This window comes from Amia ocellicauda, chromosome 11, assembly GCF_036373705.1.
Source record: "Amia ocellicauda isolate fAmiCal2 chromosome 11, fAmiCal2.hap1, whole genome shotgun sequence".
NCBI classification, from domain to species: domain Eukaryota; kingdom Metazoa; phylum Chordata; class Actinopteri; order Amiiformes; family Amiidae; genus Amia; species Amia ocellicauda.
This window is the reverse complement of record NC_089860.1, coordinates 35,432,509-35,448,824: the sequence shown is the minus strand read 5'-3', so window position 1 is coordinate 35,448,824 and position 16,316 is coordinate 35,432,509. Positions and strand designations below refer to the sequence as shown.

At 47.3% G+C, this 16,316-nt stretch overlaps 2 long non-coding RNA genes across 4 annotated transcripts in view; one reads left to right on the top strand and one right to left on the bottom strand.

The window, feature by feature from the left end:
- The first annotated feature begins 28 nt into the window (after positions 1–28).
- LOC136763585 (uncharacterized) lies at positions 29–8,190 on the top strand. Its single transcript, XR_010820991.1, has 4 exons — positions 29–780; positions 982–1,113; positions 1,414–1,643; positions 7,980–8,190. It is a non-coding gene; the product is annotated as an uncharacterized LOC136763585 (long non-coding RNA).
- Positions 1,109–16,316, bottom strand: part of LOC136763586 (uncharacterized) — a 54,186-nt gene continuing 38,978 nt past the window's right edge. For 2 of the 3 annotated variants that reach the window (XR_010820992.1, XR_010820994.1), the window contains exons 2-3: positions 4,483–4,529; positions 1,109–1,555 (exon numbers count right to left, since the gene is read on the bottom strand). This is a non-coding gene — a long non-coding RNA (uncharacterized LOC136763586). The remainder of the gene's footprint in view (positions 1,556–4,482; positions 4,530–16,316) is intronic. The other variant, XR_010820993.1, reaches the window with a different exon arrangement.

The following is a 16,316-nucleotide window of genomic DNA, read 5'->3' as shown; positions in this document are numbered from 1 at the left end:
AGCGCCCATCTGGCCTCAACACATGGCGGCCGCTAAATATAGAGCCGGCATTAGAGAGATGCAGCTGCAGCAACAGTGCAGCAACAGTGCAGCAAACCGGTCACCTCCGTTAGCGCTGCAAGATGCAACCACGATATGAAGCCGGGCAGGGGGCGCTGCTGGTGAGGGATGGTCACTGATAGGGGTTCACGGTTGTCCTGGCTGTGGGGTCAAGAAAGAAGCCCGAATAACTATATACAGATTTAATCAAATGTGAATGAATGGAAATAAAAGTGTTCTAGCATTGTATGAGTGTAACTTGACTTCCAGTGCTTTTCATTGCTACATATGCGTCCTGATAAAGCTGTATAGATCTATGTGCAGTAAACCCAAGATAAGTATCCTCAGTTAGTCTCAATTAGTGGCAAAGGCATGAAGGAAGTGTATTCATTTTCCTGATTGTATTTCATTTTGCAATTCAACCCTTTTTCTTGTTTGTCCCTGCAGGTGGCGGGCCCGGGCTGGACATTGCCCTCCTGCCTGCCTGCAAGTTTCAAATGACGCACTTCGTTCTGACACCCTCCTCCGGGAGCAGGGAGTTTAATGTTTACACCTTGAAGGGGGCGGGGGAGGGGAGCTGCTCTGTGTGTCCCTCCGCCACACACACACCCACGGGCCCCGGCGCTGGTGTCCAGGAGTCTACAGCCCAGCACCATAACACGCGTGACCAGGACACGCACACTGGAGACCCAGATACGTCAGAGGATTCAGGACATGTTACCCGTCCTTTGGGATTCACAGGTTTCCCCTTACAGATTGAATATCAGGCTATTTATAATGGGGGTGCAGTTGTTTCAGTTTTACAGTCTGGGTGTCAGGGTGTGCACTATTGGTGTGTGTGTGTGTGTGTAATGAATGCAAGGTGCAACACAAGCTGCTAATCTGAACTTTAATATCTGTGTGCATGAAAAGCGTTTGTTTGCTTGTTCGTTTGTTTTCAAGGCAGGCAGCCCGTCTTCGAGGACAGGGACGGACGCAGGACCCAGCCTTCCAGGTTGACCGCGTTGCAGAATTCTTTCCGTTACAGAAGAGGAGCCCTGTCTGATACAAAGCACCAGCGACTCATTGCTTCAGGTACCCTTTTTATTCAATGTGTTTACTTTATTACCACAAATAAAACAACAGCATTCTGTCACTGGAGTTGATGCTTTCTGACCCGTTCACATGAACCCAACCCTCCAACTGCAGGAGAGAGAACATCCTCTATTATCAAGACGCTGCTAATTCTTCCGGTGTGTATGTTTAGTGTATTTGAATGTTTGAAATATATACGTCAGTGTTGTGTTTGTTTGTCCTGCTGTAATAACTCTTGTGTAGATGTATTCAACACCACTCCCTCCAACTCTGCCTCAGTGTTTCCCCCTCCATTCGTAGACGGGGCTGTAATTGAGACGCAGCAGCAGCAGCTGTCCCCCAGCGCCCCTCCGCGGGACCGGAGACCCGGCTGCGTCTGGGCGGCATTCGTCACGCCGTTCCCAAGATCCTTCACTTCTTTTCTCTCGTTTGAGGCCACCAGCTGAAATAAAGAGCAGTTTGGATTGTGATGACCTGGGCTGTACACAGGGTTGCTCCCAATCAGCTCTAATAACCCAGTGAGCCTGGAGGTGAGACCGGCTGTCTCTCCTGCTTTTCGCTGCTCTGGCAGTAACTGCTTCTCAGGACACCTGTCTGTTTGCAAGTCCGTCCCTCACACACACACACACACACACACACACACACACACGCCCTTTCCCTGGCTGTTTTCTTCCCCTTTTGTATTCTGTTCTTTGTTCTTGCTGTTGGTTGAGACATTCGCTGCTGGTTTTGTTGGTGAAAGTATTTTCTGTGATCAGGTGCTCAGGATCATCTTCTTAACGATTACCTTCATTGCTTGTACTGACAGGGAGAGTGTGAAGGCCAGGAATGCCGGCGCCAGTACATGCAGTGCATGACTTTTAGTGTCCAGTTCGGGTGCCTAGTCCAGTTTGTGAGTTTTTATTTAGTGTACAGTTAAGTGTTAATAATGACAAAATAGGAGCTCTAGTATTTATGAACTGAATCACGAATGTTCAGTTTTAAGTGACAGCTGCTTGTAGTTCTGGGCTGCTCTTCTGGTTCACTACAGGAGTGGTCACGTATGTGACACCCCAAGAACAAGCAGGAACTAAAGACACTGCAGTGCAGGCCTGGCAGAGCAGCACCAGGGAAGAAACCCAGCATCTGCTGATGTCTATGGGTTCCAGACTTCAGGCAGTCATTGACTGCAAAGGATTTGCAACCAAGTATTGAAACTCACAATTTAATCCATGATTGTGTTAGTTTGTCCAAATACGTTTGAGCCCCTAAAATTGGGGGACCACATATAAAGTCATTAAGAAGCTACAATCCAGCCACAGTGATGACAAAACAGGGCAATGGCTGCTTCTCAGTCACTGGCATCAAACTATGTGTCAGAATTCAACCGCTCTCATGTCTTTGCTATACCTGCATGTATAATAATATACATTTACACACCTACACTTAGACATTTCACACCTACACCTTCTTCCCTCCCCACCTACCACCGTTAAATACAAAATCCTAGAATCCGGGGGATTCAATTTCAAACCTCCTGCTATGTCGCACATGTTCAGTTCAGGATCTGCTGAACAGGGTTTTTTACAGAGGGCCATAGACCTTTCTGACCAGCAGAGGGCGGCCATACACCACTTAATAGAAGCGTACAAAACCACATGTAGAGACAGCGCTGCATTTTAACACGTGCAGAAGTCATGACATTCACGTGGTAAAACAACAACGACGACTTTGTTTTGCCCGTTCTTTGTAGAGATTTCACCAACTGGAAATCAAACAGTCAAACTTCATTCGGTGTTCATTTTCATTGTATGACTATTATTCACTTCATAGCGTTGTTATGCTAAAAAATAACACTAATCCGAGCAGGCTGTATAATGCCTTTATTCCAGCCGACCCTGAACAGAGTATCCCCGAGCTCTGCGGGTCTGGAGTCTCAGCTCCGACAACATCAGCGAGTTTAAGCACAAATGTGTTTTATTACAGCAGCACAGTTGTCTTTCCCGCAGTCCTCTCCTCTGTAGACACATTATTTCTGTCTGGTGGCCGCGGCGTCCCCCCCGGGATAAAAGGCGCCGGTTTTTACAATTCTTGTTCAGATTTCAAGACCCGCTTTTGAAAACCTATTTGAAACCCAGTTTTTGGGGAACCGCCCGAAAACAGCGATCCCCCAAAACTGCCGACGTGGCGGAGAACGGCCGCCACCGAAACGCCCCCCATCAGAAGCCAGACCCGCCGGGGCTCGATCTGGATGCTCATGGAGAGGCCAGGGGCCACAGGGACGAGGGGCTCTAACCACGAGCCTGTGGGTTGACGCTAAGCTTAGCCCGCTGAGCCACCACGCCAGCAGAGACAGCGGCGCTTATTTCCCACGTCAAGCTCGCGCTCATTAGCTGCTAATTGGCTCATTAGCTGCTAATTGGCAAATTGGCCTCTAAGTGGCGCAATGACCTCTTACCGTGAAGAAGGCAGACGGCTATGACGTCACGGGGAGTGAGGACTCGCACTGATGACGTCAGCCCAGCGCTTCGGCGCCAGTTCCTCCACAGATACTCCGTCACTACACAGCAGCGTGTCTGAGCCGTGGAGCTGCGTGTGAAGCCAGTGTGAGGAGCGGCTCATTGTATCGGCTGCATGGACACCAGCGCGTCTCGGGCCAGTGGCTCAGTGTGTGTTACTGTGTTGCAGACTGGATAGGATCCTTGGATCACTCACTATAATGGACACCAAAGGAGCACGACGGGGTGAATGAGCTCCTCTCGATTGGACACTTTCTTATGAATCACTCTCCTGCTTTCTAAATACAATTAAAGCAGGGTAAATGCACACAATAGAAAATACAAGAGATGTGTACTATTATGCAGCGCAGTGACCTGTGTCTAAGCATTGCGACTTCACAACCTCCTTCATAGCGCAGAAGTGCATTTGCATTGATGATGCACACCATCGTGCTCGTTTGGTGTCCATTATAACTGAGTGATCTAAGGATCCTATCCAGTCTGCAACACAGTAACACACACTGGCTCAGCGGGCTAAGCTTAGCGTCAACCCACAGACTCGCAGTTAGAGCCCCTCGTCCCTGTGGCCCCTGGCCTCTCCATGAGCATCCAGATCGAGCCCCGGCGGGTCTGGCTTCTGATGGGGGGAGTTTCGGTGGCGGTGGCATACAATGAAAGACCTTTGACTGTGTTTGATTTCCATTTGCTGAAATCTCCAATGCACTTTATTGAACATAACATGCTAGTGCACAGTAACGGGAATAGGAGCTGAGTACTGCACTTAATTTATCTCCCACAGCAGAGATCAAACATTAAGCCGCACATTAAACCAGATGCACAGTGTTGCTAATGTGTGTGAAGAGACATGGGATAATAATCGCTGTTCCTTAACTGGAGTTGTTCACTTCAGTGGGTATTCTGCTCACTCATTCCTCAAACCTGTGGAAGAAACACAATATTAGAGCCGAGTTTCCTTTATCACTTTGAGCAGTACTAAGTGACATAACAGCGCCCTCTGCTGCTCAGATGGGTCTATTGCATTTCACCTGCCGTCTGCAAAGCCACTGTAAGGGAACTTCTTATGATGAACTCTCAGGTCAGTATAAAGTATTTGTTTTGTCGACACCCAAGAATGGAACATAGTACCCAGTATTTTTAATAATAATAATCATAGTTATACCAAATACAGTAAACCTCTATCTACCCAGTAGGGAAACCTAACCAAATAGTGTTGTGGCAACATTGCAATGAGCTGAACACATGGTGGCATCACAAACAGGTGGAGTCCAGGAGCTGCTTTACCATCTTATTCCTCAGCACCGAAATACAACCAAACCACAACTTCACACAACGTTTGCCAGCATGAAAAGTCTTTGCTGGGTCGGAACTAAAGGAGTAAGGAGCTGACACCACAGCTCAAAGGAAGCTGAATGACACTCCATATGGCCGATAAGCATTTTAAATCCAGTTTATCTTTTCATTCTGCCTCACACAGCCCAGGAGAGAAAGCTAACCGTGCAATGGAGGGGTTGTGTGTGCCTTGTGATTGGATGAGTATACAGTGCATCCGGAAATTATTCACAGCGCTTCACTTTTTCCACATTTTTATGTTACAGCCTTATTCCAAAATGGATTAAATTCATTATTTTTCTCAAAATTCTACAAACAATACCCTATAATGACAACATCTTCGCAAGTTTATTAAAAATCAAAATCAAAAAAAGCACATGTACGTAAGTATTCACAGCCTTTGCTCAATACTTTGTTGAAGCACCTTTGGCACCAATTACAGCCTCATGAGTCTACAAGCTTGGCACACCTATTTTTGGGCAGTTTCTCCCATTCTTCTTTGCAGGACCTCTCAAGCTCCATCAGGCTGGATGGGGAGCGTCGGTGCACAGCCATTTTCAGATCTCTCCAGAGATGTTCAATCGGGTTCAAGTCTGGGCTCTGGCTGGGCCACTCAAGGACATTCACAGAGTTGTCCTGTAGCCACTCCTTTGTTATCTTGGCTGTGTGCTTAGGGTCGTTGTCCTGTTGGAAGATGAACCTTCGCCGCAGTCTGAGGTCCAGAGTGCTCAGGAGCAGGTTTTCATCAAGGATGTCTCTGTACATTGCTGCATTCATCTTTCCCTCGATCCTGACTAGTCTCCCAGTTCCTGCCGCTGAAAAACATCCCCACAGCATGATGCTGCCACCACCATGCTTCACTGTAGGGATGGTATTGGCCAGGTGATGAGCAGTGCCTGGTTTCCTCCAGACATGACGCTTGCCATTCAGGCCAAAGAGTTCAATCTTTGTTTCATCAGACCAGAGAGTCCTTCAGGTGCCTTTTGGCAAACTCCAGACGGGCTGTCATGTGCCTTTTACTGAGGAGTGGCTTCCGTCTGGCCACTCTACCATACAGGCCTGATTGGTGGAGTGCTGCAGAGATGGTTGTTCTTCTGGAAGGTTCTCCTCTCTCCACAGAGACACGCTGGAGCTCTCTCAGAGTGACCATCGGGTTCTTGGTCACCTCCCTGACTAAGGCCCTTCTCCCCCGATCGCTCAGTTTAGCCGGGCAGCCAGCTCTAGGAAGAGTCCTGGTGGTTCCAAACTTCTTCCATTTACGGATGATGGAGGCCACTGTGCTCATTGGGACCTTCAATGCTGCAGAAAGTTTTCTGTACCCTTCCCCAGATCTGTGCCTCCATACAATCCTGTCTCGGAGGTCTACAGACAATTCCTTGGACTTCATGGCTTGGTTTGTGCTCTGACATGCACTATTAACTGTGGGACCTTATATAGACAGGTGTGTGCCTTTCCAAATCATGTCCAATCAACTGAATTTACCACAGGTGGACTCAATCAAGTTGTAGAAACATCTCAAGGATGATCAGTGGAAAGAGGATGCACCTGAACTCAATTTTGAGCGTCACGGGAAAGGCTGTGAATACTTGTGTACATGTGCTTTTTTTGTTGTTTATTTTTAATACATTTGCAAAGATTTCAAACAAACTTCTTTCACATTGTCATTGTGGGGTATTGTTTGTAGAATTTAGAGGAAAATAATGAATTTAATTTTGGAATAAGGCTGTAACATAACAAAATGGGGAAAAAGTGAAGCGCTGTGAATACTTTCCGGATGCACCGTATACTCATCCAATCATAGATCAGTGATGTGCTTCACTCTTCTGGTGGTTCGTTCTCTCGTCATGTTTGTCCACAGGCAGCCGCCTCACAGGGCCATGACCCGAGAGACCTTCACTGAGCCTCAGCACAGACTGACTGTGTGGGCAGAGAGGTGATCAATGATGGGGGCACAGCCAGCCTGCCCTCTCTTTCTCTTTTGATGTTCCCCTGCTATGAAAACCACACATAACCCCCGCAAAAAACAAATACCCCAGAGCCTTAAAAGGCAGTTCTGTTTCACCCTGTCCTTGCCAGGAAAAGAGACCTCTGTAAGAAACACCCGAGGAAATGTCTGAACCAAACAAAACACTGAGATCAAGCTGCTCAAACTCAAAAGCTCTTTCCACGAATCACGTCTTCACCCTGTTGACCCAGCGCCAGGCCGTTAGACACTGCACGAGACGGGGGGATGGATGTCTTATGTGTCTCAGGGAGAACTACTTGTCCAAACAGTTTGCTTGTGCGATTGGTTGAGTCCAACAATGAACACCTGTAAATACAGTGATGAATTGCATTGGGCATTACATTTATATAATATAGTTTGAATACAAAACACAGGTAAACAACTGAAACACATTAAATACTGAGAGAAAATCACAATATTTTCTCCCACCATTTGTGTCAGTTGTGTGTCACTTTCGCATTTAGACAATTTGGATACGTTTTTAAAATCGCACTACCAGTGCGTGTTTGGGTTATCCCTGGTGGGGTATTGGACTGGATGACTTCAGGATGTGGCAGGACTGTATACATTACACTGCACAACACTATACTGCTGGAGTGTATAAACTACACTGACTATACTATACTACACTATACTGCACTACGCTACACTATACTGACTGTATACACTACACTGCACTCTTGGAGAGACCCATGTCCAGAGATAAGAGTGTGTGCCTGTTGATCCAACCTTTGATAAAACATATTTGCTCTGCGTGGGCGGTGTGTGTGTGTTTTAATCTGGGCTGCAGATAGAGTGGGAGAAGACGGTGTTTTTTAACAGAGCGGCAATTGTTTCCTATCTTTTAACGCAACAAAACATGCCTCTGTATCGGTGCATCTACCTCAGCGCCCGCACACACAGCGCGGCGATCAGCCGGCTCTGCAAACACTGCTGCCCGAGGCCTGCGACATCATCCACACGGCACACCAGGTTCATCGTTCATTTATTATATTATTAAATGAATAGCGCTGAGCTTTTCTTGTTCTTTCCAGCCGTATTGTCATTTCACCATCCAGAACACATTCAGACCGGACCATTTCCAAATAATCCCCGCAACTGCAGTCTAAAAGATGTGGCCCGTTTCCAGCAGGGGGCGCTGTGGCCCTTCAGAAGCCCACTGTACAGGTGTGCACTGGGTTCAACACCACCGGACGTCCTACTGCAGAAACCGGTCTGGTTCTCACGACAAACTTGACTACTAATAAAATGCTACTTTTTATCTCTTTGATAAAACTTTGTATCTCTTCCTGGCTGGTTTCTTCTGTTAGTTTGTTTTGTGTATGGAGCTTTAAGATGTTTATGTACACACACACACACACACACACTAACCTAAGGATTGTGTTAACAGGGATTTCAGTTTTTACCATCGCATCTGTAGATGTTGATCAGACTGTGAGGCTACAGGTGTGAAGCCCAGCGAGATGCAGGCCAGACTCTCGTGATCCACAGTATGAAGCTGGGGATGTAGACGGGGCGATTCTGACTGCTGGAGGGATACCAAATCGCGACCCGGTTCTGGTGGAGCTCAAGGATCTGTCGCCAACACGAGAGAGAAAAAGGTTCCGATACCGTGATCAAATGAAGGCATCCAGACCTTCTCAGGAAACATTTTAGCCGGATCTGTGCCGGTGGGCAGGGGACAGTTTTTTGTGTATCCCGGGTCGAATGCTTTGGTTTTCTGGCAGTGTGGAGCGGTGCTACGAAGGGTGGCTGCTTCAGTGCCAGGCCTCCAAGGCCACTGGGAGCCCATGGTTTGTGTCGTGGTGTGTGTGCCATGACACAATCCATGGGCTCCCAGTGCAGGCAGCCTGGCACGCCGACATGACCCACAACTGGCAGATTCTGTGCCAGCGCCGTCCAATTCTAAGACCTCTGGCTCTCAACCCGATGTGATGGTTTTCTATTGCTTTCTCACAGATGGCACAACTTAAATGTAACAGCGGGGGGGACTGTTGAATATCGTGGTGACCGACTGACGTGTCGCATCGGAGGAGTGTTTACCAACGACGCCATAAACGGTAAGTCACTGTGACCGATTCAAGTACAGAATACCGAATCGAAACCTCACTGAAGCCAACAATCTTTCTGAGGCCTGAGATCTCAAGTGCATCTCATAACACTTTATGTTTCCCAACTGTTTTAAATAAATAAAAAGCTCTGATTATTCCAATGAAGTAATCGGGAGCTGGAACACAAACAAGTGCTCCTTCCAAGTGAGTGAACTGAAAGACTGAGCTCCTCCACAGACGCGTGCTTTCGGAGAGCCGCCTGGGGGGCTGCCGGCTGGCGATGGGGGTCTCTGCTGCCCGCTGAGAAGGTTTTTACGAGCCAGTTTATCAAGGGAACCAGTGCCTGCGGACCGAGCCGACTCCTAAAGAACCTGTTCCCTGTCCCCCAGTGGCCGTGACACCTCAGGACATGAAGCAAACAGCGTCCGCACTAATTTTACTATGAAATTCTCTACGGAGGCTGGGATTAAGCAGGCCTCGGAACTGGGGCGGCCCCGCTTTACACAGGGCAGGAAGGAGGACAGGAGACGGAGGAATCAGATTAGAGCTGCCCTGCACACACCCTACCCCCCCACCCCCCCCACCGTTCTTACTCTGAGCCCTGTTCAACTCTCAACTCTGTGGCATTTAATAATATAATTGGATTTGCTTTTCAATTAAAGCTGGTCACAGCCCTGTGGAAGAGAACAATGTACTGTAAAGCTTCCCCCCGGTGCGCCCCACAGGTACACAGGGGCCTTTCATACGGACAGCAGTCAGGAACAATTTGGGAACCATTTCATAGGATGAGCCACTATTTAATTGGAGCCAATTAAGGGAAAGCCCCATTAGGAGCCCACGGAACCGGATACATGAACCTCAGCCCTGTTCACATGCCCGTCTCTGCTCCCTCCGTGCCTGGTGTGGGCAGATTCAGAAAGGTTTATTTTTGAGACATGAGAAAGTATGTTTAAATATCCTTAAAGAGAAGCTTGCTTTTCCAACCAACCTCATAAAGAGAAACATTACAAGCCGACAATAGGAATCAGTCCCATTGAAATATAACGCTTCCTCTTTGGCAAAAGTGGGCCTCCTGAGTCCGGCTGCAGCAGACAGGCCCGGGACTGACCTTTAAACCTGTACATCAGAGCTTCTGACCCCAGGCCTGCTGTGGCTCTTGCTTTCATCCCCACATCTGGGGGTGCTTTATCTGGGCTGTCTCACTATACTTCCAGGCCTGCAGAACCTGCGACAAGTGAAGGCGAGCCATAGCGGTGCCGGACAATGGTCTCTTAAGCAGCTTAGAAAAGAGAAGGACCTGCCTGAAGAAACATCAGACACCGTTCAGAAGCACAAAGCGATCGCCCAGTCCTGCGTTCCCCTCCCAGCTCTTCCAGATGAGCACAGGGGATGACCGAGAAGCAGAGACACTATCCTTGTTCTCAGGCTCCACCGTGGCGCCCCCTTTCTTCATATGTGGTGAACCTCATCAGCAAGCAGGCTTTCACTGCCGGACAACAAATTACACAAACAAACAATCTAACAAGACAGAAGCGTCATCCGTTTTACCGGGGCTCTCAAATCGACCCCTGAGAGGGATAATCTGAAAAGGAGACAATGGGAGAATAAAGAAAAAAGCTAGATTTGGGACGTGGTGCTCATGGTGTTTGGAGAGAATGGCCCTGGATTTCCTCTCAACCTCCAGAGCAGCCAGGCTGGGCTGAAGAAGCACTTTCCTTAAAAGTGGGGATCTGGACGCTCCGGCAGGACAGACCTCCCAGTATGCAGCAGCGGTGAGCAGCCGAACACACAGCCAGACTTAAGCCATTGCCATTACGCTTTCCCCTAATGGGGCACAGCTGCCCGCTGCCCACAGCGCTTGCAGACCAGAACCAATGGCATAATAATTATGGGGGCTCCTCTCAAACTTCCCCAGGATGACATCACCACGGAAAATTAATAACCTCTTCTCGTTTTCTGTCTCTCTCTCTCGTTCTCGTGCAGAGGTCTTTTAATCAGAAGCGTGCCACTACTGGGCAGCCCGATTTGTAATCAGACATCTGCTGGAGGGACGGTATTTATTTATAGCGAGCGAGTGTCTCTTTAACCTTAGTCAGGGTTCCTGGTCGGGCCATCTGGGCAGCGTGAGGATCGCAAAGGCCTGTTTTATAGCACTGAAATTATCTCCAGCAACTCGGGGGGAATTTGCTGCATCCCAAAATGGGAAGTCAACTCTTGGGTTGGGTTTGAGGCCAGTAATGACTTCTGTTTGAATTTCCCAAATGTCCTTTGAACAACTGACTTTGGACGAAGCTTTTGGGGAACACAAACAACACTATAATCATTATAACACATTAGCGTCTCACATGACTTAACAATCACTGTGATCCAGTGTTCTATAGATAAACACTCTTTTACAACGGTAACATCATCAGTTAAAATGTATCTACACATGAGCGTGAATCCATTTAATGCCGGAGAGGAGATTAGAAAGCTCTACAGACTTCTGCACGACTCAAAAACTGAGATACTGGAAGAATGCAAGAGATGACAGTAGGTGCAGGGAGAGAAACAGACACAATTGGCATGGGAGAGACATCAGGCAATAACACACGAATAAACTGCACAGCCTCGTCCCTGGAAGAGCAGTGCCAGGAGATAATTACTTCGACACCAGGATAATAGTCTTGCGTCCCGCTGAGATTCTGGACTGGTGCTAAAGTGGATTCGTTGACTTGAGTATCTCCTGATCTTACAGAGACTGCATCGCGGGACGCTGGCCATGGGATCGTCATGCCTTGGATTCTATGGCTCGGTCTGTCTGTGTTGCCAATATAAAAGAGGCTCCACAGATTTTTATTTTTTCCACGAGAGCGTTTAGTACATTTCAGCACATAATCATAGATTCTCTCCCACTGGCTTTCGCTCTGCACCTCAGTCCAGCGTCTTCCCCTTCTTTAGTATTGCCCCCAACTACCCCTCAACCTTCACCGCTCCTTCCTGTGACAGTCTAACAGGCTACAAACGCACAGGGGAAAAAATCACACCACATGAAGCGCAGACACTGTCGTGGAAACATCTTCCCAAAAGCACAATTTATAAAAAGTGCAAGTAAAGTATCCATGTTTATTACTGCCTACAAAAGAGTTAATTACATATGGCGAGAGACAGACGTGGAATCATTTTATACCATGTCTACGGACAAATCCTGTGGTTCTTTGTAAGCTAGTTATTTAATCTTCTCAGTGCAATTCATTTTTTTTCTCCTGCTTTATCTTGACACGACCTAAAAAAAAGACGTACACATCGCAGAAGCAGCCGTCTCATGCTGAGTGAACAGAAAAAACTCTCGATGCACCACAGCTGGAAGTAAATCCATACTCTGGCACACTGATCATAATCAATCCTTATACTGGCACAGAGCTGTTCATTCAAGATGCCAAATCCCTTTTTAAGTCAGAAGAGCAATCACAGAAATCTCTGCCCCTCTGTGAACAGCCCCTTGGTGATGAAAGGACACCAGCAGAGACGGAAGAAAAGGTCTACATTTCTTCAGACAGGATTAGCACCACTACACCTGCGAGAGGAGACACAGAAACATCAGGGCCTCACCTGAAAGACCGCATTAGAAGTCCCAGTGTCTCTTGTCTTCAATGTACAAATGTTTCACACATCCCTTCAATTATTTAATGTCTGACAGCTGATTGTTAGACTAATTAATTTGTTGACACAGTGTTTGTGTGGGATCTGTCATTTCTGTAGCCGTCGTATTGATGAACAATAAGACAGAGGACTCTGTCCGTTACTGTTGTGATTGTTATCAGCTCCTGACTACAGTTTGGGTGAATTTTATGATTCGGATCAATAAAAGCAAACTAGCACAAAAACATCAACATAAAACCCATTGGAACGGGATCTCCATGGCTAAATCTCAACAATAACTTCTTAATCTTCCTGCCAATCTGCCAAAGAAACCTGAAGCCAGCATTTTGTATCTTTATGAGTATTTGCAGGTCCTGCCAAATAACATTGGGATATTGTCGAAAACAAGTTGTGCTGGGATCAGAACAGCACCGTCTCTAACAGTCACACAGAGACAATTCATGCATGTCTCTCAACGATACAACAGAGCAGGTCACTGGACTAGGAGTGGGACAGCGTGTCCAGGAGGACAGCGTCTTCTGTTCACTGTCCATCACGGAGAGATGGGTTCGTCCCCCTGCCTGAGACTCGGCCCCACGCCCGGGAGACACAGCCTTCCTGCTAGACAGTTTCCAGCGTTGTAGCTTTAGGCTTTGGTCCCGCTGAGGAAATTGTGATCAGCTGTCTTTTGAGTTTTTCCTAATAAGGCTTCTAATACAAGGCATAGAGACTATAAATACAGATGGTGCTTCAGCAGTGCGATGCTAAGGGCGTGGTCGGCAGGGTTGGGGGTTCAGCGGACCTGCGAAGGCCTGGCATCACCACTAATGGTGTTACTGTGCTAATGCCTGCTTGTGCTCATTTCTGTATCAACCTAATCCTGGAGGAAAACTCACTAATCCCTCTAAGGCCTGTTTCCCCCTCAACCCTGACCCCCCAGGCCTTCTTAGCACAGTGAATTAAGACCATTATTCACCATGAACCCTACCTCCACCGCCACCACCACCGCCAAAACCTCTAATTGTTTTATTTTGCCCCCACCGTGGTGAGGAGGGCTCAGGAGGTCGATGGAGGAGAGCTCGCCTGGAGGAGTGGATGTGTCTTTATGGCTGCTGCACCGTGCCAGCAGGATAGCCAAGCCAAGAGAAGAAATCTGTCTCTTTCTGCAGCGTTTTCTTCGGCCCTGGGGACTGGGGCAGGCCAAGGAGACAGTGAGGCCTCCTATAGGGTTATATCTGAGTGAGATTTGATTAATTTGAGCACTGCATCGAGTCCACCACTGACTGTGAAGCAGAGACAGAAATTGCACTTTTGTTTTTCAACAGAAACACATTCAAACCAACATATAGAGTCAACATATAGTGCCAACACAACCACAACAAAAGCGTGGCCCCTAGTCGATCCTTCATAGTCCCTCTCTAATGTAGCTGGGCAGCTAAGCAGTTGCGACACGAAACACACAACAAACATACCATCAAAGCCGACAAATAGCCCCAACCATAAACCCGCACGTAAAGTCCCAGTCCACAAGGTCGATCACCTTTCTGTTCCACCCACTCCTCTGGATCTGTTGCTTTTGTTTAGGTCAGTAAACCAGTCCCTCATTACCAAAACATATGGCCCATACAGTACCATGGGCTCAGGAGAAATTAACACATAGATCATCAGTGTCAAACCAAAAACTGTCTGACTCAATGCCCTGCAATAAAAATGTTAGTTTTTTTCTCAAATGTAGAGGGAAAGATCGGGAAATGGGGGCCGACCGAACGTCTAACAAGAAAACGCCACGCAGTGAAGGAAGGAGAAAAGTGCTGAACATCCCTGGGTCCACTGGAAATGGGCATAGTGTTCCTGCAGCAATCCAATCATGAGGAACTCACGGTTTATGAAATATGGCCTCACCTCAGAGGAGAATACAATGCTTTAATAATAATAATAATAATAATAATAATAATAATAATAATAATAATAATAATAAAGATAACAACATTAACAACAGAAACACCACAGGGGCACTGGATGCCAAACAAAAACAATATTTCAATGACTCCTCTGTCGTGGTCTATCGGACCCTGTAAAGTGGCGCTGATGGGTTTGGGGTGGGATGACCCAGCAGTGAAAGCCCAGGTCTGGGGATTAGAGGGATTTAAAGCCAGTGCAGGTCTGACACAGTGGGGCCTGTAAGCGGACACCGCCGGCTAATGGAGTGTGTCACGGCGAGGAGATTTACCGGAGAAGCCGAGGAAATCATTTTCTCCCTTTTCTTTCTTTATCCCTCTGCTCTCAGGGTGTCTAATTCTCCCTCAGAACGTCATCCGGGATTAATATAATAACCCGGCGCATAATAGCTGGCATGTGGATCGGCTGTGTGGCTCCTATTGTCCCGCTTTGTCACATTTGCCTCGGCTTCACCGCTCCGGCAGACCACAGACAGGTGAGACAGGAAGGTCCTCTCCGCTCTCCTCTCGCTCAGCAGGGTCAACGGCAATTATGCCACCAGAGTGTAATCTTCCACACAGGATGGGAAAGACACAAACACAAGGCTGCTTAATAGTAGTAACAAACACACACACACACACACACACACACACATAGATTCATTCTATCACTTTTTCAAACAAAGAGCTTATGTCAAGGAAAAGAAACAGAGAAATATAACCGTGCCTAAACACACACCGTATATTCGCCAGGTTCAATTATTTCACAGGGATGTGATAAAGGGAATTGCCAGATTTTAGTTCAGAGCAAGATGTCAAACGTACAAGGAGTCCAAATTGACTAATGGAACATTAAACACTCCTGCTTCATGTGTTTGGCTTCTGAGGCAAATAATGACTTTCACACCATCCTGTGAGTCTCTTCCCTCTCTCTCACTCCCAGCCCACTCATTTATAAGGAAACTTCAGTTCATCTCTCCGGTTCGAAACCTCCACAAACCTGTTGCTTTAAACGTTTTCCCCATTAAATGTGACCGCGGAGACACAACAACAATGGCAAAATCAAACGATGCCGTCGCCTGCGCAGGATGCCACGGCACGACAGCCACAGTCACGACGGCCACGGCTCAATCTGGCTCTTATTTTCTCGGTTCTGGGGTTTGAACAGCACGTTTTGATGCCCATTCAAAGAAAACAGTCTGTTACCAAATGTAATGAATTGGTAGCACAAATAAGTGGTTGTTTTGTGTTACAATGCACTTCCGATGCCAAACCCAGTGGATTCCTGTAACTAATCGTTTTAACTAAAACATTTTCCAAGCGATGACATAATTAGTATGTATTTAACACTGTTGGTAATATAATCATAGCACACTCTTAGTTAACTCAAATCATTTCAACGTCTATGTTACGGTAATATCATTTCTGGGGGAGTAAAACTAAACGAATCGTAGGTTAAATCGATGGCAGATCTCCACTAACGAGTGCATATCTCTGTAGCTGCCATGAATCAAGGTATTTAGCAGTACAGTAAAGCACCCCTGAATCGTTTGCATATGTGCTGATAAAAGTATGTGCGGTTGTCACTGCCAGTTGGAATGACAGCAACATTTCTTTGTGCAATCTGGCCTTTTTCTGTAAATACCTCGTCGACGCCATCCAAGCAGCGCCACGATGGAGCCGATCCTCTCAAAAAGCACCCCTCTTGATCAGATTCCTCGGGCGGTAGTCACCATTCTCCAATCGCTCGGTTTTTGGCTGC